General features: G+C 40.4%; 1 protein-coding gene across 3 annotated transcripts in view; it reads left to right on the top strand.

Moving 5' to 3' along the window:
* Positions 1–19,826, top strand: part of RSPO2 (R-spondin 2) — a 282,966-nt gene that overhangs the window by 59,845 nt on the left and 203,295 nt on the right. The gene's annotated exons all lie outside the window — the stretch shown is intronic.

Raw genomic sequence — 19,826 nt, 5'->3', positions numbered from 1 at the left:
GCACCTAACCTTTATACCTTTCAGGAAATCTAGACTGCCCCAATTTGACTGCCCCTATTTGACTGACTGTACATTTGTCCTTTAGATTGTAAGCTCCTTAGAGCAGGGACTGTCCTTCTATGTTAAATTGTACAGCGCTGTGTAACCCTAGTAGTGCTTTAGAAATGTCAAGTAGTAGTAGTAAGTGTATTTCTGCACTGATCTGCAATTTTAGCTCCATTTCATTTTAACGTGTTTTGTGCCAAAGGTCGGGTGCGGAATTTAGTTCCTATCTTTAGGCATCATTTATAGAGTTCCCTAGTAATTGCTTACAGTATTTCAGCAGTTTCTTGCAGAATCATTTTGCACCTATTAAACCAGTGTTTCCCAAGTCCGTTCCTAGAGTACCTCTTGCCAGTCAGGTTTTCAGGATATCCACAATGAATATGCATGAACTTGATTTGCATACACTGCCTACATCATATGCAAATCTTTCATGCATATTCATGGATATCCTGGAAAACCTGACTGGCAAGAGGTACTCTAGGACCGGATTGGGAAACACTGTATTAAACCATCTCCAGCCTTTCTCATTGCATAAATATATATAAAAGTCCTTCAGTGTGTGTCATTGATTGTAGCTATTACTTTAGTGTCTTCTGTGCCTAAGTAGAAAGATTAGAAAGCTTTAGTTGCACTGATCATATGCAAAAAGGTAGAGACTAATGTGATGATATGCACAGAAATTATTTTTTTATACTCCTTTTTATGATATGTAATCCCACTGTTGACTGAAGGTGACTCCTCTTAGACTAGGAAATCGGTTAAGCCCCTCAAATAATAGTTCTTGGACTAAGAAATATCCCAATACAAGAAGCTTTATTTTGCAAAAAAGATGGCAGGTAACAGACACCACTTCAGAAAACAATTTAAACAAGAATTTCAGTATTTTCGATTTAAGACCATGACTACCTCATTGCTTTTTCAAGGATTCCTTACTCGACTTTGAATATTACACTCTGGTGTTCTTAGGCTAGCACTCTTATCTCTTTTGATCTTGAATGGAGACATTACTCTGGATACCAGTGCATATTTTTTTCATCAAAATGCACCATATCTATTTCTGATTTGCAGAACAAGTGGCCCCTTGTTCTATTCTCCAGAAATCTGTCTCCCCCTTTCAACTACTCTTGGGGAGAAAGCCACCATAGACTATTTCTATCTCCGCTCCTCAACTCTTAACACACTACCCCTAGCAACTCTGGGGCTGGATCATGTTCTGCCCCTACAGCTGCGTGTATGTGTTTTCAATTTTTAGTTATAATGTGTTCAGTGCTGCTGTCGCTTCCTGGATGTCCTTGCATTCTGCACTTTGGTAGGTCAGTCTCTGCATGTGACCCTTTCCTCCAATCTCTGAAGTTCTGGAAAATGTTAGCATCACTGCTGTTAGTGACATACACTGTGCCTTAGTCCCAGGTACTGATCCTATTGGTTCTTTCCTTGCACTCTAGTTTAATAGGTTGTTTCTTGCTTCCTCCTCTCTGCAAGGCAGAATCTCAATTTTTGCTCACAGCATGCGACACTGCTCTGTCTTTCTGCCTTGGAAAGTGAACCTTCCAGTCACTTTTTGCCCAACTCCTTCACACATGCTTTGTGAGACCAGAACAGATCACGTACATAATGCCACCTTTCATTCATTGCCAATGCATGGAACTTTAAGGTTTTGATAGGTCTTAAAGGTACTTTTTCATATTGTCTGTATTGTATTATAATTTCTATAGTACCGTTGAAATTGTTTTTAGTTTGTTTTTTATGATATTGTATTACAACCAGTTGCATTGAAATGGCATTACAGATACAAGTATCCATGAGCAAGTTCACACCAATCAACACGTAAACACATATCTAAGTAATGCACAATAGCCCAGAGGGATTCAATCCATAACATAAGGCATCATTGTAAAAAGAAAAACCAACAAGTAGCAGAGGATATGCCAAATTCAGTATCAATGTTTATTGTGCTCAATTACATAGCATTTAAAAAAGAGGTTACAGGAGGTCTGTAGTAGTCTATTTGACAAAAACCTCAGCCGGTTATGCTGGATCATAGAATATATAGCTCATGCTCTTAATAGTTAACAATATATTGATATATAGCTCATGCTCTTAATAGTTAACAATATATTGATAAAATATAAAGAGCACCCTCCCCAATGGAAGTATCCCTGGCTTTACACCTTCCTTCTTGACCAAATGGTCATGGAAACATTGGGGAAGTCTTGAATGTTTTGATGTTTGAAAGAAATAGCTAAGAAGACTTGGAGACTGAGGGGAGATGTTGTTAATGTGGGCTACCGTTAATGTGTGTGTTTTTTTTAAACCACAAATTGTGCTATTGTAGCACAGGTCCTATTTTATGCACGGTATGAGGGAGTCTATAGGATTTTACCGTTCCCCTTTAACAGCACTTCCCTCACAGTCACAGGGTCACCTTACTAAGCAGGCACACAGAGCAGGCCAGGGAAGAGATGACACTTTAGCAGCAGAGCAGGGAAAGAGTGGTCAAGGCAGGATAAAACTCCTCAGCATAGATCAATCGGTGAGAAGGGAAACCGCACAATCCAAAAGACCTGGCAGTGTACAAGTCAACATTCACGATAAAATATACAAAATTAAAATAATGGAACAAAAGATTTCATACATAAAATATATTATATCTACACCTTGCAAGTAAAATGTCTCTCTGTTTTCTTCCAAACTATGAGGGAAAGACTTCAGATACTCGGTACACACTGATATATCTTACACAGTGGACCGCTCTGCTCTGCTGCTTACTTTAGAGTGAACTTGATCTGTGTGGACCTTTTACTGTTATAAAATTTATAACATTTTGCATTTTTGGACAGGATAAATGCATGCAAAACAATTCTATAGGCTGGTTCCTAAATTTAGGCACCAATAGTGTGCTCAGTTTAAAGAATAGTGCTTACGTGCATGAATTGACATCAATAACTGACAGTGACATATGTAAGTACTAGGCACTAGTCTGTAGACAGTGAGCCTAAATCGCTTACTGATGGAGTCTATATAGCGTGCCTACTGTTCTGCACTGAAATCTAAGCGTATTCTATAACAACGTGTGTAACTTAATTGGCTTAAGAAGCTAATCAGTATTGATATCAACACTTAAGCAATAATGAGCACTAATTAGAATTTAAGCGCATAACTTGCTAAGTGTATTTAGTAATGTACTACACCTAAATTCTAATGTGTGTAGTTCAAAAGGGTCATGGTTATGGGCGGCGAAGTGGGTGTTCTGAAATTTATATGTACTTAAAGGATATGGCCTAGTGTGCATAAATCTATGTGCAGGGATTACACCACATTTTTGTTGGTGTAAATGGAGGCTTTCACAAAATGCCTAGCACATGCCTGGGGCTACTACTACTACTATTTAGCATTTCTATAGCGCTACAAGGCGTATGCAGCGCTGCACAAACATAGAAGAAAGACAGTCCCTGCTCAAAGAGCTTACAGTCTAATAGACAAAAAAAATAAAGTAATCAAATCAATGTGTACAGGAAGGAGGAGAGGAGGGTAGGTGGAGGCGAGTGGTTACGAGTCAAAAGCAATGTTAAAGAGGTGGGCTTTCAGTCTAGATTTAAAGGTGGCCAAGGATGGGGCAAGATGTAGGGGCTCAGGAAGTTTATTCCAGGCGTAGGGTGCAGCGAGACAGAAGGCGCGAAGTCTGGAGTTGGCAGTAGTGGAGAAGGGAACAGATAAGAAGGATTTATCCATAGAGTGGAGTGCAAGGGAAGGGGTGTAGGGAAGGACGAGCGTGGAGAGATACTGGGGAGCAGCAGAGTGAGTTCATTTATAGGTTAGTAGAAGAAGTTTGAACAAGATGCGAAAACAAGGGTTAATCCTGTGGCCTACTTGCACCTGTGCACGTGCTGTATACTACTGGGTTCCACTTGCCTTTGGGTGACTCTCCCATTCTCAAGTTATCCCTAATGATTTCTAGGTACTTGGGCCACAGTCTCAGGGGTCCCACAGTTCCTGGAAAGCACCCACAGACCCAATACAAACCACCAGGATTCTTAGTCTGGGACAACAGAGCCATTAAACTAATGGTTTATTGTCACAGTAGAACACAAAAACCAGGTAGAAAAGTATAGCAAGCAATAACAGATAACCAAAACAAGGAACAAAGATCAACGTTAAAACTATTAACACTTGTTACTACCTGGGTAGCACCTGGGGAGTTTCAGGAAATGAACTGTTCACAAGTCTTGAACAAGGTCTCCGGAAAGAGATGTTTCTCCTCTGTACTCCCAAGTTGAGACTAAAGAAAATCCAGTACTGGATAGATTTGAACTCCAGGGCCAATCAGAGTCCAGGGTACCAGCTTTGAAAGTATCTGGCCAATGGTACTGCAGATGGCCTTTTCACAAGCTTAAACTGGAAAAGAAAATAGTCTTTCCTGCAACATCTTTAAAACACAAAACAGATGCTACCTGCTGGCCAATTAGGAGAAATACAGTTCACAGACCTAGAAACCCACTATTTCATCACAGAGGCACATAGTTTTAGGAGGTAGGATATCAACTAAGCATATTCTATATACGGCACCTAAATCTAGGTGCCGCTTATAGAATACGCTTAGGCAGAAATGTTTACCGAACGGATTTTTCAGGCACCATATATAGAATCTGGCTCTTAGTGTGCAATTGTTAATGGGGCCTACACATGGGGGTGCTCCCAAATGACACGTGTAACCCAGAATACTATCCGTTGTATTTAATTTATTTATTACATTTGTACCCCACGCTTTCCCACACATGGCAGGCTCAATGCGGCTTACATAGTAACAATAAAAAGAATTACAAAGTTGGAAGAAGAATATACAGTTTGTGGTAAATGCAAAATTAATGGGGTTATCGGATAAGTAAGTTAAAACATAGGAGGAATTGGGTTCAGAAGGAAATGAGCGTTGGGAGGTAGGCGTAGAAAGATGGAAAGGAATGGATATGGGGTAGCAAAAAGGATAATGGGAAACATGGTCAATGTATAACTATTGTCAATAAAAATTATGTGGACAAGTTTTGGTAAGTTGAATCGTTAGGGTAGGCCAGGGGTAGGCAACTCCGGTCCTTGAGAGCCGCAGGCAGGTCAGGTTTTCAGGATATCCACAATGAATATGCAGGAGATAGATTTGCAAGCACTGCCTCCATGGTATGCAAATCTATCTCCTGCATATTCATTGTGGATATCTTGAAAATCTGACCTGCCTGTGGCTCTCGAGGACCGGAGTTGCCTACCCCTGGGGTAGGCTATCTTGAAGAGATGGGTCTTCAGTGCTTTTCTGAAGGGTATAAGGCCGTTGATGGTACAGACTTGCCGACCTGAACATGAATACCTTGGAGGATTGTAAGCTCTTTGAGCAGGGACTGTCTTTCTTCTATGTTTGTGCAGCGCTGCGTATGCCTTGTAGCGCTATAGAAATGCTAAATAGTAGTAGTAGTAGTAGTAGGAAAGGAGAAACAGAGGTGACATAATACAGACGTTCACATATTTGAAAGGTATTAATCAGCAAACAAACCTTTTCCGGCGATGGGAAGGTGATAGAACTAGAGACATGAATTGAGGTTGAAGGGGGGCAGACTCAGGAATAATGTCAGGAAGTATTTTTTCAAGGAAAGGGTGGTAGATACATGGAATGCCCTCCTGTGGGAGGTGGTGGAGATGAACATGGTAATGGAATTCAAACACGCATGGGATAAACACAAAGGAATCCTGTTTAGAAGGAATGGATCTACGGAATTTTAGCGGAGATTGGGTGGTGACACCGGTAATTGGAGAGTAAAACCAATGCTGGGCAGAGTTCTATGGTCTGCACGCTGATCGTGGCTGAATAGATATGGATGGGCTGGAGTATAAATTTTAAAGGGGCTTCGACATTAGTTTCAGAACTTTTAGTACGGGAACAGTGCTGGGCAGACTTTTATGGTCTGTGCCCTGAGAAAGGCAAGGACAAATCAAACTTGGGTATACATATAAAGTATCACATACCATGTAAAATGAATTTATCTTGTTGGGCAGATTGGATGGACCATTCAGGTCTTTATCATTTACTATGTTACTATGAAGGAATGTAGAACAATTCCCAGAGGGGTGGAAGATCCATGACTCTCTCCTTTTATTAGCTGCAGTGAGTGTTAATATAATAACATAGTTAAATATAAGCAGATAAAGACCTGCAAGGTCCATCCAGTCTGCCTATCAAGGTGGTCAGAGTTGACCCTGGCACCCTGCACAGGTTCCATCTCGTACTTTATTTCAGGCTCTCCCTGCTAATTTTGGGGGGCACATGGTAGAAATCTGCCTAGCACTGGCCCTATGTACCAACTACTAGAGTTGCTGTCGAAGTTCAATCCAGCCTTGATCCTGATCTGTCAGTGTCATTTATGGGACCCAGACCACAGAAGCCTGCCCAGCATTGGTCTTAATTCCCAACCTCAGAAGCTGCCGTCAAGCTCACTCCAGCTATGAGGTCATTTAAGTCTTACTTTAATTGGAGTCCATCCTTTTTCTATATAGTGATCCTCTGTGTTTATCCCATGCATTCTTGAATTCTGTTACTGTCACCCCCATGAAGACAGCGAAACCTTGGAAGGAAGCAGAACCTGGTGGTCACTTTATGCTCTTTTGTATAATTTCATGAAGGCTGGGGAGACGGGATGTTTGAAGTAAAATTAAACTGTGTAAGTTTGCACTGCTGTGATACAGTATTTTGACCTGTGGAAACTGATTTTTCATTTGTTTGTGGTCTTGGAAATATTGACTGCCTGATATTCAAAGTGATTTAATTAATTTAGGGTCCAATGCTCCCATCAATCTGTTCCCATATGGCTTATTACGGGAACATTGGACACTAAAGGGTTATTAAGCATTCAGGAGAGCTGCTTGTGCCTGCCAAGCTGCCGATATTCAGTGGCATTTAGCAGCACTGTGATTTAAGATTGCAAATCACCAGCCATGTTGGAAGTGAGCAGGTGAGGGACGGTACAAAGGATGGAGCCAGGAGTTATTCAAGTGGCAGGTATTTAGTGCTAGTGCCTATATAGCTAGCTGGGCATGTAGGACTGTCCTAACTTTGCCTGGTTAGCTATGCAGATACAAGCGCTGAATATTTGCCGGCATCCACATAACTTCTGGGTCCCGGCTTGTAGAGTACAATGTCTTCCCCTCCCTCTTCGCCCCCTCCAGCTCCCAACACATGACTGGCCTCCCTGGGCCTGTTGTAATCCCTGGTGGTCCAGTAGGGAGATGGGGTAGAAGCAAACCCCTCTTGCTCCTGTCCCTAGTGGCTTCATTGTGAAAATGGCAACCGCAACTTCTAGTAGTAGCAGTGGGTCATGGTGGCCATTTTTACATTGGAGGCACTCGAGGCAGGAGTGAGTAGGGTTCTTTCTGCTTCCATCACCCTACTGGACCATCGGGGACTATAGTAGGGGGGGGGAGGGAGGAGGGTCCACTGATCATGGCAGGGGGTGAGAGGAGGGCCAGGAATATGTTCAGAGGAAGGCCAGAATATGGTGCTCGGGGGGGGGGGGGGGGGGATATGCACACTTATGTGGGTCCTCACTGAATATCAGCTGGAACACACATAAATTCCAGCAGCCTGCACAAGTTGAGTCAAGTTCAGCGTACTGCTTTCCAGCGTTACATACCATCAAGGGTGTTGCGCTCAGCGGATACTGGTTTACTTGTAATACCAGACCTGAGGCATCTGCGATTTACAGGTCACTAGAACTGGTACTCTCTCTGTGGCTGGATCTCAGGCATGGAATAAACTGCCTTTTTCTTTGAAATCGCAACAGAATATTGCATCATTTAAACGGATATTGAAGTGCTGTCTGCTGGACCTTCTTGTTGATCAATAAAGCCTTCTGGTGTCCGTTGCTGTTGTATTTGTACAGGTCTGATGTATTGATTCATAGTCTGCATTTTTTTTTTTTTTTTGCTATTATGTATGCTTTGTTGTTACCCGCCTTGGATAAAGGCAGGATATAAATAAATAAACATAAGTCAGATGCAGATATTCAATACCAGTGCCTAGACATAGTCTGACATTGAATATCAGGCTAAATTTAGCTGGCAAATAGAGTTTAAAAATGCGCTGACCATGGTCAGCTCTGCTGAATAATGACTGGTGGTGAATTTTTTGAGAACCACAAACTGGTGTCTTGAACTGTGCTGTCTGCAAGAGGATGTAAGTCACTGGGAAAGTGCACCGAAAAATGGCCTGCATTGGTGTAGACGCGTATGTTGGACGTGTGCAGGTTCATTTTTCAGTGTGCCTGCAAAAAAGGCCTCTTTTTTTTTTTTTTTTTGCTGAAAATTGACATGAGGCAAAATAAAAATCGGTACGCATCCATTTTGGGCTGTCCTCTGCAAAATACCTTGCTATACCACTTAAAATGTAGTATATCAAGCAAATACACTTGGCTTCGGAGTTTAGACTGAGAAATGGACTTAGGATCCATATCTGAACCTGTGTCGCCAACTACTGTTAAACCATGAGAGTTGTCCTAGTGCCCTCGGAAGACTTTGCGTAATAGGGAATTATCACAATAGCTCAGTACAGATTCTCGTACTAAGAAGTCTTCATCTACTTGTTTCCAGGTGTGATTTAAGCAAATGCTGGAACCTGGATGGTTCTGCTTATTTTCTCTAACAAATAGATTGTTTGTGGTTGACAGGTATGTGTATATATTAATCATAATTGTGTTGGATTGACAGGTAGTAATGAAGGTTGAGACTTTTAAGAAGCTACATATAGGGTTCTTTGTAGAGGTGAATAGTTCATAGAGCATCATATTAAAAACAGTTTTGGACTTGACAACTGTACAGAACATTGATGTTCAACTTTCTGGATACAAATGAACAATTTTGTAAGTTATAGCCATCACCATAATTCTATTTTCCCTTTATATAGCTTTTTAGATTTTTTTTAATAGGGCAATGCAAGGAAACACATGTATATAAAATGCAAAAGTAAGGCTTGTCAGTTTATATCTCACATTGTGCCACATCATAGATCACAATTTATCAGTTTGATTTGAACAGAAAATGTTATCATTCTCGTCACAGTGAGTCATGTGAATCAGTGCTCTAACAGCTAACAGATGTTTGGATTCCTCTTTGTACAGAATTTCCCACACTAGCAAACTCATTTTTGGAAATATAAAATAAAATGAACTTATTATGGAAACGTTTGCTATGAATTTCATATTTTCAGTCCAAAATGGAAACCTTAGACTTGCAGCTAATGGACAAGATTTATTTTCAACATTTTCTTTAATTTAAGTAAATTAACGATTGTAGCTCACATGTGAATATTTGGTCCCTTAGCTAGTTCAAAATTTAAGCTACAGGAATTTAGAGTTTTTCATAGTTATTGGCTTTGTTTCCATAAACTGCCTCCTCATTTATGCTTGATCCAGTGAATCAGGCAGGGAAACCAGACATTCTGTGAATCTTGCTTACTAATGTGTTTTGTTTTTGAGTATTTAATATGATTAACACTGCAGTTGTGACTTTTCAGAAGTTCTAATACTATATTGGGGGGAGGTATTTCCAGACCGCAGTTACCATTCAAAGAGGTAAAGAATAAGTTCTGTAATAGTTAAAACTATTTTTTGGGGAGGGAAAAGTTTTCGCATTTCTTCTATCTAGCACCATTTTGGGGTTATTTTTCTCATGACAGCCCATTCAACTTTGTGTCACACATGCACAGAAATTACATTGTCCTTCATAGGGAAGGTTCATACACAATTTCTTTTTTGAAAATATCTACTGAAAATACCCATGCATGTTTTATAGAAATGCTATGTAGTAGTAGTAGTAGTATGTGGATTGGAACATCCCATTGGAAGAAGCAGAGAGATTGTGGGTGCCTGTCAAAAATGCTTTTGCTCAGACAAATGGTGACTGAGTGCAAAAGGAGAGTCAATGCTGACTCTAGTGCTCACAAATGGAGGAAGTGTTTCCAATGTCCGGGTGGGTGCCCACCTAAGCAATAGTGATCATCACGTGATATGGTTTGATATAAGAGCAAACGTGGAGTGCAGACATACAGAACTGTACTGGATTTCAGTCATGTGATTTTGGTAAAATGGGGGATTACCTGAAGGAGCTGAATATAGAGGTAGGCATTGGAGAAGTGGAAGCGCAGAGGTCCAAGCTGAAAGCTGCAATAAATATGGCAACAGGTCTTTATACAAGGGAAAAAATAACCAAGAAAAACAGAAAGCCTATGTGGTTCTGTGAACAATTGACTGAAAAAAATAAGGGCAAAAGAGGCTGCATTTAAGAAATACAGAAGAATGCAACAAGAGGATCACAGAAAAGATTACTGGAATAAACTCATAGAAGCAAAGAGAGAAATACAGCTAGGCAAAAGAAAAAAAATGCATAAATTGTCTGGGTTTATTGCAGGAAAATGTGCATTAGCAGCCTCTTAGCACATTAAAGGTTTGGGCTTATAGACCTATGTTAAAATACACTCAGGTAGTGGGAGAGAGAGAAAGATGCCTGTTTGTCCAGGAGTGCTTCTCTGGAAGATCTTGCTGCTGCTACCCCAGGGTATAACTTACACTCGATCTTGTGGCCCGAAAGGGTGTGACCAAAGGGGCATGCCCCTTTCAAGTCTGGAGATCATCTTCTTGTGTAGAAATTCATCTGCTATCAGGTACTCTCCCTGGATCTTTTTTTTTTTTTTGCTATGGTTAATTGAAAAGGGATGGGGAAAGGGAAAAGCGCCATGGGAGTGAAGCCAGTTACTGGTCTGCTGGACACACTTACAAATAGCTACTGTAGACTCTCTCTATTGCAGCATTAGCATTGAGTTCAATCTCTAGAGTTTGATTTGGTGCTGGGGATAGACCCACCCCACCCCTACCTATTTCCTCCTTAAGTTCAGTGGGGTTGAGCCCTTCCCAAGACAGTGGCCAATTCCCACTGTGAAGAGATTCTTCTACTCCTGATAACTTCTCATGCCCCTTTGGTCACACCCCTTCAGGCCACAAGATCTTCCAGAGAAGCACTTCTGGACAAACAGGCACCTTTCTCTCTCTCCCACTACCTGAGTATATTTTAACATAGGTCTGTAAGCCCAAACCTTTAATGGGCTACCTCATTAAAATTGGCAGTTTGGATGGACCTGTCTGTCTGAATTAAGAGGTCCAGAAGGAGAAGTGAGTCTTCTAAATATATGGAAAATTGTGCATGATCTAGAGGAACACCTCAAAAAAAAAAATCAGTGTCTCAACTATGTGAATTTTCACAAAATGTGGTTTCACACTTTGAAGAAACTGAAGCTAAGATCTTGGGATAGAGACTCATTTTACATCAGAAGAGACTCGATTTATGACTTTGCAATCTGTCAGTTCTTCTGGGGTTAAAGATTCCTTGAGCCTTCATAGGCAATTAGAGACACTGGAAAATCAAATAAAGAATAGAAATATATTTGGATTTTGAATTGTCTGGCTTGTGCTTTCTGGTCAGCTGAAACTTTTGTTGAGACAATATTTTAAGGAGGTTTTGATGTTAACTGAATCTGATAAGATGTTTTTTTGCATAATGTTATTTACCTAAATATGTTATGCAGGTGAAGCAGAAAGAGAGTGATGTGGATGTATTATATATTAAAGAATCTTTTAACAACATTCTTAGAAACTACTGAAGATATTTTATCTGTAAGGTTTAACCTCTTGGTTTGTTTCACCAGTAAACAGGGTCAAGTATGTGTTATGAAAGATATTTAAAAATAAAAAAAATCCTTTTTTGTGGAGCCAAAGTACACATTTTTCCAGATGTAGTTCATAACACAGCTACGCAGAAGAGGATTTCTACAATTAGAGACTCGTGTTCTTGCAGTGGGAGCAAGTTTTACTGCTTACTACTACTTATCGTTTCTATAGTGCTACTAGATGTACGCAGCGCTGTACACTGAAATCTCAAGTTTTATTCTTGAGATTCCCCTGCAAGTGTTTGATTAAATTTCCTGATTATGTGTGTGTGAAAAAAAATCCTTCTCAGTTGGAACAGTTGTTAATTGAAAAAGAAAACAACTGATTCATGTTTTTTTTTTCTTTTTCTTCTTGTCAGTTATGGGCGGATTTATAGTTAGGTCCTGGATATTTTGGTATCAAGGTTTGATGTTTTGTACATCTAATTGCTTTTGATTTTTTTTCCCTATACTTTCTCTTCTTTCCTCATTAATGTGGACTTATTTCTTTTTGCTACATTGTATGTATAAGTGAGTTTGATTTTGAAAAAAAACCCAAAAAACACTCGGATGCATGTAAGAGGTGCTGGGATATGGGAAGTAGCCACAAGTGTTTCCATCTGCTCTGAGGCTCACACCAAAATGTGGTAATTTTATAAAAACACTTATGTACATAGTTACTTTTCATAAAATAGCCATAAATATATGGCCATCTGCTGTACTGGATAGAGAGTCTGTAAGAAAATTACCACCAAAGTATCCAGACAGTTTTTTTTTTAAATGAGGCATTTCTATGTCTAAAAGGGACTACTATTTTTTTGCTTTTTTTTTTGTATTGAAATGGCTTTCAAAAATATTTTTTTTGGGTTGGTTTACAAAAAAGTCGTTGATTGGTGTAAATGGTTATATGAGTAAGTTTTAAAGGACTATTTCAAAATCACACACCCTATTTGTGGGGGTGCAGAGTAGATGTCCTTTTCCCTATATTTTCATGGAGGTGGCTCTGAGCAGGGGTAGATTGGTAAAAGGACCTCAGTTTTGAAAATGCAAAGCTACATTTGCTATTTCTTCCCCCAAACAGCGGTGAAAAGTTGTCTAAGTGCTCTCTTATGCAGGTCATTCCCGCATGCTAAGGCCATTTTTCCTGCTAGGTTAAAATAGCCTATTTTTCCCATTATTAATGGTCACAGAAGAGAGAGTAAAAACAACATACAAGCATAAACAGAAAAAAGCAACACTGGGCCTTCAGAATAGAGATAACGGTCATCCTTTTATCTGAAAATGACCCGACACGGGCCGTGTTTCAGCTTACAAACGCCTGCCTCAGGGGTCAGAATGGTTCTTATGTGTATAATATGAAATAATGGAAATGAACCACGAAGTTAGGGCATATTGCCCCACTACGTTGTGATTGTCCGTTTACTCAGAACGCTGTTTTTGGTGTTTTTTTTTTCACAGACGGCGTTGTTTGATTAAACGGACAATACAATGTAGGTTACTTCCTGTTCCGGGGCAGAGGGAGCTGCAGCGAACGAGGGAAGTTAGCAAAGTCGGAGCCCACAGGCGCGTGCTGCGGCACTCCCCCCCCCCCCCAGCGGCATGCACCGGGGGGGGGGGGGGAAAGGTGTAATTTCGTGGGGGGGGGGGGAGGAGGCGCTGCACCCGGGGGGGGGGGCGCATCGGCGATCCGCCCTGGGTGCTATCCAAGCTAGGAACGCCACTACTTGTTGGGCAGACTGGATGGACCATACAGGTCTTTTTCTGCCATCACCTACTATGTTACTATGTATGTTTCTATGTTAGGATTTAAGTGCAGATTGTTATAGAATACAATGTGTGTAAATCCTAATTAGGGCCAATTAGTGCTGATAATTGGTTATCAATTATCAGCTCTGATTGACTTGTTCAATTAGGTTACATGCATTCACCCAACTTAACGTGCGATTCCCTGGGTGTAAGTGATGTTCTATAAGCCAGACCTAACTTTAAGCATGGCTTATAGAATAGTGCTTTCTTTGGCACCATATATATAATCTAGCCCTATATGTATAGGTGTTTCCCAGGTATGGAGGACAGGTGAGGGAGGGGGGATAGGGAGTTTTGTGTATTTTATAAAATAGAAATATATGTGCTGGCAGATACATATGCACAATTGCACCTTTGTATTGTAGGTACACCATATGTATCCATATGCCTTTCCTGTATAGGCTTCCTGTTATAAAATGTACCCTCCATTTGTATAGCCCTCTTGACTTCTGTAGAGGAGTCGTGTTCATATACTCAAAAGCATTTAACCAGCCAGGACCGACACCTGGATGGTTAAATGCCCAATAACTGGCTATCTAGCAATATTCAGTGTGGGATACCTGGCTCTCCCTCTGAATATTGCTGAATATTACTGGTTAGCAGCTAGTGGATAAACGGTTATATCTGGTGACATAATTGGCTATCTGCTGATTTTCAGCCTGTTTAGAAAACGTGGCACATCTTTGGCCAGTTTCAAGATAATGGCTAAGTCTACCTAGAGGGGCATAATCGAACGGGGCACTCAAGTTTTCCTGAGGACAGGGATGCCCAAATCTCAACATTTAGGTTGACCTTAGAGATGGTCGTCCCCGATTTTCGGCGATAATGGAAACCGAGGACGCCCATCTCAGAAACGACCAAATCCAAGCCATTTGGTCGTAGGAGGAGCCAGCATTCATAGTGCACTGGTCCCCCTGACATGCCAGGACACCAACCGGGCACCCTAGGGAGCACTTCAGTGGACTTCAGAAAAAGCTCCCAGGTGCATAGCTCCCTTACCTTATGTGCCGAGCCCCGCAAACCCCCCTGAAACCCACTCCCCACAGCTGTACACTACTACCATAACCCTTAGGGATGAAGGGGGGGGCACAGTGGGTTTGTGGTGGGTTTTGGAGGGTTCACATTTACCACCACAAGTATAACAGGTGGGGGGATGGGCCTGGGTCCGCCTGCCTGAAATGCACTGCAGTACCCACTAAAACTGCTCCAGGGACCTGCATACTGCTGTCATGGAGCTGGGTATGATATTTGAGGCTGGCATAGAGGATGGAAAACATATTTAATTTTTTTTAGGGTGGGAGGGGGTTAGTGACCACTGGGGGAGTAAGGGAAGGTCATCCCCGATTCCCTCCGGTGGTCATCTGGCCATTTAGGACACATTTTTGTGGCTTGGTTGTAAGGACCAAGTAAAGTCGGCCAAGTGTTCATCAGGGACGCCCTTCTTTTTTCCATTATCGGCTGAGGACACCCATGTGTTAAGCATGCCCCAGTCCCGCCTTCGCTATGCTTCTGACATGCCCCCGTGAACTTTGGTCGTCCCCGGAACGGAAAGCAGTTGAGGACAACCCAAAATTGGCTTTCGATTATGCTGATTTGGGCGACCCTGGGAGAAGGAAGCCCATCTCCCGATTTGTGTCGAAAGATGGGCGCCCTTCTCTTTTGAAAATAAGCCTGTTAGCCAGTTATGTTCAAACCAGCTAAAAAGAAACTGGATAGTCAATGCCGGTCACTGGAAACAGCCAGCATTGAATATCCAGCATTACCGTGGACTGCAGGAGTTAGCTGGTCTAACTCTAGTGGTCTGAATATTGGCCCCATAGATTAGCATGGAGAAGTTTCTGGGTTAGGAAGACTTGACCAGAGTGACATGATTCTTGAAGCAATGGGCTGAGATCCAGGGATGCCAGGATTCATATTTCACTTCTTCCATTGACATTCCTTGCAACCTTGAGCAGGTAATTTTAATTCCAGTTACCTTTGTGGCAGGTAAATAATGTACCTGAGGAGGCAGAGAGTCACGTAATGGGTAGATCAGTGAGCTGACAACCAGGGAAGTTTGGATTTTAATCTCACTGTTGCTCCTTGTAATCTTGTTCAAGTCACTTATCCCTCCATTACCTTTGGTACAGAATTATATTGTGATCCCTCTAGGGACAGGAAAATATCTAGTGTACTTGAAAGAAAAGCTTGCCTTGAGCTACTGCTGAAAAGGTGTTAGCTAAATCCCAATAAATAAACCTACATACTGCATATATCCAGCAGTACTGTTAAAAAAAAAAAAAAGTTTTAAGTCTCTCCCCAAGGGCAGGTGCAGTATAGTAGAAGTGAGAGTTGGAGACATTGCTCAAGGAGCTGGGAAGGCAGAAGGTGGCACCTTCTAGTGGTCCTAAAGCATAGTGAAGGGTTATGCTCTCCAAGGCCCCAGGAAAGAAGGTTTAGTCCATTAGAAGTGAAGGGGCCTCCCTAACCTGAGACAGCCATCTATCAACATGGTTAAGGGATAAAAATATTGAATTACACTCCAGGTTTTTACTTGGCTTTTTCATGTCGATAACTATGGGTGAATTGTGTGAGAGGGAATGGATCCCAGGTAATATGGAAGGGGAGTTTTTGTAAGGCCTATGAGTTTCACAGAGTCCAGGAAGAAATCAAAGTACCACAGAGGACTTTAGGATTCAGGAATTGCTGACACACAGATTTTGGTTTCTACTCTGTAGAGTGGATGTGAGTGGGAGAAACCCATACCCCTTGTAAAAATGCTGTTGCACCATTTGTGATAGTTTCTAATGATGAAGCGGTCACAATGTCTCTTATGGGGATACATTCTGGTGGATATTCTGCCATCCTTGGCCTGTTTTGAGTGATGACACCCTGATACAGCCAAATACCAGTGAAACTATAGCTATTATTGATGAACCTTTAGTTTGGATAGCATGTTCACCTCTTGAAATCTTTCAGAAGAATATTTAAGCGAATGTATATGAATTTAAGATATTATTTTTGATGTATATATAAATTGTTTACATTCACGTTATTTCTTGATGGAAGCTTTTTATTTACTATTGCTATTGTAAGCCCGAGTGACTAGTTGTTTAAGCTGAAATACTTGCCAGATCCTGAGATTTTTTATTTCTCCATTAACATATGATTTAGATATTTGACTAGTGGACATTCTGTTGAACCTTGGTTTTACAATTATCATCCCTAGTTCTCTGTCTTTATTGTATTTTTATGTAATAGCCACTTCCTCCCTTTAATCAGTAAACCCACCACTGGAACTGTGGAGGACTTGTGAAAAGCTTAGCATAGTATTGACTGTACCTTGATTAAAATAGAGAGTCTTGTGACAGGAGCAAAATATGGAAAGAAGAATAGACCACTGCAGCAGTCTCCAGTAGAGCAGCAGTGACAGAAGTAGTACATTCTACTACTCGCTAGATGATGTTCAACATATAAATAGTTTACAAATGTAAACATGGATAATATCAGTTCAAGAGAGCACATTTTTTGCCCTTGGTGATTAGCTCTGTATCCATCCAAGGTGTGTTGTTATCCGTATTTTTATTTGGAACACTAGTGAGTTAAGCAACATCCAACAGAAGACTCCTGAGGCAGGCCTTTGTGGCAAAACACAGCTGGTGTTGAGTCACTGGATGTTTTAATAAACTATTTAAGAACATCATCTAGCTTCCACCTTTTTGTGTCAACCTTCGCTGTGTTTGGCACACCTGTGCAATTGTGAGGATTCTTGTTCTTCTGTTGTCGTCATCATCACATTCTCATATTCTACACTGCATAGTGCAGGGATGTCCAACCTTGGCCCTCACCAGATCAGGTTTTCAGGATTTCCACAATGAATATTCATGAGATCTATTTGCATACAATGGAGGCAGTACATGCGCATAGATCTCATGCATATTCCTTGAGGGAAATCCTGAAAACCTGACTGGATTGAGGCCCTCAAGGACCAAGGTTGGCCTAGTGTGACCTTTCCATTGGAACATACTACTTAGTAAGGATACCAGTGGGCCTTATGCTATGGAACAAATCTAATTTTAATATACCTTCAGCATTCTTTTCCTTTTTTGTAAATCAAAGTCCCTTCAAACTAGAAACATTATAGATCATTAAGATGATAGGAAATAGCATCTGTGGGTATTCCTATTCTCTGTGATCTATAGAATCCCTCTGCTTGCTTTGAAACGAACAAATCTCTAGCCTGGCCAATAGGGAAAGAATTTCTCAGAATAATATACAGGATGATGGCAGTGGTGGCTGGTAAGAACATGGTATCTATGTGCCTCTGGGAATGGGGTTCCTTTTTTGGCTGGTACATATTTGTGTGCTCCAGCTAAAGCTTGTGATTATCATAAGGGATCTCTCTCCTTTTTGGGACAGGAGAATAGTAGTACAAAGACTTCCATCCCAGTCCTTGTGTGCTACCCTGTCTCTCACCTAATCCACCCCACCCTCATCCTGTGAAACTATCACTGAAATGCTTTGATGTTTCACTTACATATACTGTTATTTACCAACATTTGCTTATTTCTGATCTGACAAAGAAGGGCAACCTTTGAAAACTAATCAAAAATGTATTAAGTTAGTCCAATAAAAAAGGTATCATCTTATTTTCTTTTCTATGTTTTTTTCTTTTATTTTTATTGATTACCTTTAAAAGTGGACTAACATGGCTACCACACATCTCTCTACTGGAAAGACTTGAAGGTGACCTTCCCATTTCAGCTTTGTGTTTCTTCCACATTGTTCATGAGGGAAATGACTGTCACATACTAAATATGTAATCTGTAGATGATTGATCACAGTTGATCTAGATGGTAGTAGCGCTTTCCATTTTCTGTATCATCCTTAATATACCATCTTTGAGAAAAGGGTGTTAAATATTATTCTCACATGAACTATTGTATAGCACATGGAGTTTGGGAACATTTTTGTGCCATAGTCGTTTTTGTTTCAAACATAGATTTGTTCATTTAACTTTACATGAACTGATGAAAATCTTAACCTTTAAACAAACCAAAAGGAGACAAAAAAAGACACTGGAATAACAGCTTGGTCTGCTGTTCAATCACTGCTTGCCAGCAAGTCTTAACTGTGCAGTTAGCATGTTATGTTTTTTCTATGCAAAGCTCCACTTAAGAAAACATTTGTAAGTTTGCCACTTCCCAGAGGTTAAATTTTCACACGTCTACATATAACATTTTCTTAAAATTTTGAGTTAGAGTTGCTGCACTACAGGTACTCATTTAATTCACAATGATGCAAAAACAAAGATAACTATACCTTTAATATGTCTTGACTGTGCCTTATACCAAATGTTCTGTCAAAAATTTGCTGTTGGGCTCATTATTAAACATCAGAAATGAGTCGCTAATCCCTAGAAATCCTGTGGATTGATTATAATAACTTTCTGCATGATGTCCTTGTAACTAGTCCTTCAAAACTTTAGCGCTGCCCCATGTTCTTGATAATGGGAGCCTACTTGAGAGGGTTGTGCTGGAGAGACTGTCACTGGTATTCCTTTTGGTTGCAGTTTCTTTGACCCACAAAATAGCTCTTTATATATAGTAGATGAATGTACAGTTTTATAAAATGCATATTAACTTCTTAAATATGAATATTATGGCATATAGATGCCAACCAAAGCTGTGGTAAAAGCAGTTAGCATAGCAGGATTTAAAAAAAATGTTTTTATAATTTCCTAAAAGAAAAGTCCAAAAGCCATTATTAAGATGGACTTGGGAGAATCTACTGCTTATTTCTATGATAAGCAGCATAATATTTGTTTTACTCTTTTGGGATCTTGCCAAGCACCTGTGGCCCGGATTGACCACTGTTGGAAATAGACTGAAAGTCCATCAAGCCCAGTATCCTATCTTATCATGTCAACACTTATGTTCTTATACTCTGTGCATTTTTGACTGAAACCGAAACCACCACCAAAATTGCAGCCAACACTCATCACCTTTTTTCGACTGAAGCTAAAACTGAAACCCAAAAACACATGGTTCTTTTTGGCTTAAATCAGAAATATAGCTGAATATATCTATATCTATTTTTTTAAGGTAAACTTTATTAAAACATAAATAATGTGACGACATAAAACCTGACATGACCATGTTTTAACTTACCTGTATAAGGGGTAAAACATAAGAATCACTTAAAATTCTCTTCATAAATAATCATATTATATGTTTGTAGAGATTGATTTTGTACATAATGCCTAAAA

This window comes from Microcaecilia unicolor, chromosome 1 (genome assembly GCF_901765095.1).
Source record: "Microcaecilia unicolor chromosome 1, aMicUni1.1, whole genome shotgun sequence".
NCBI classification, from domain to species: Eukaryota; Metazoa; Chordata; class Amphibia; order Gymnophiona; family Siphonopidae; genus Microcaecilia; species Microcaecilia unicolor.
This window is presented reverse-complemented; position numbering and strand designations above follow the sequence as displayed.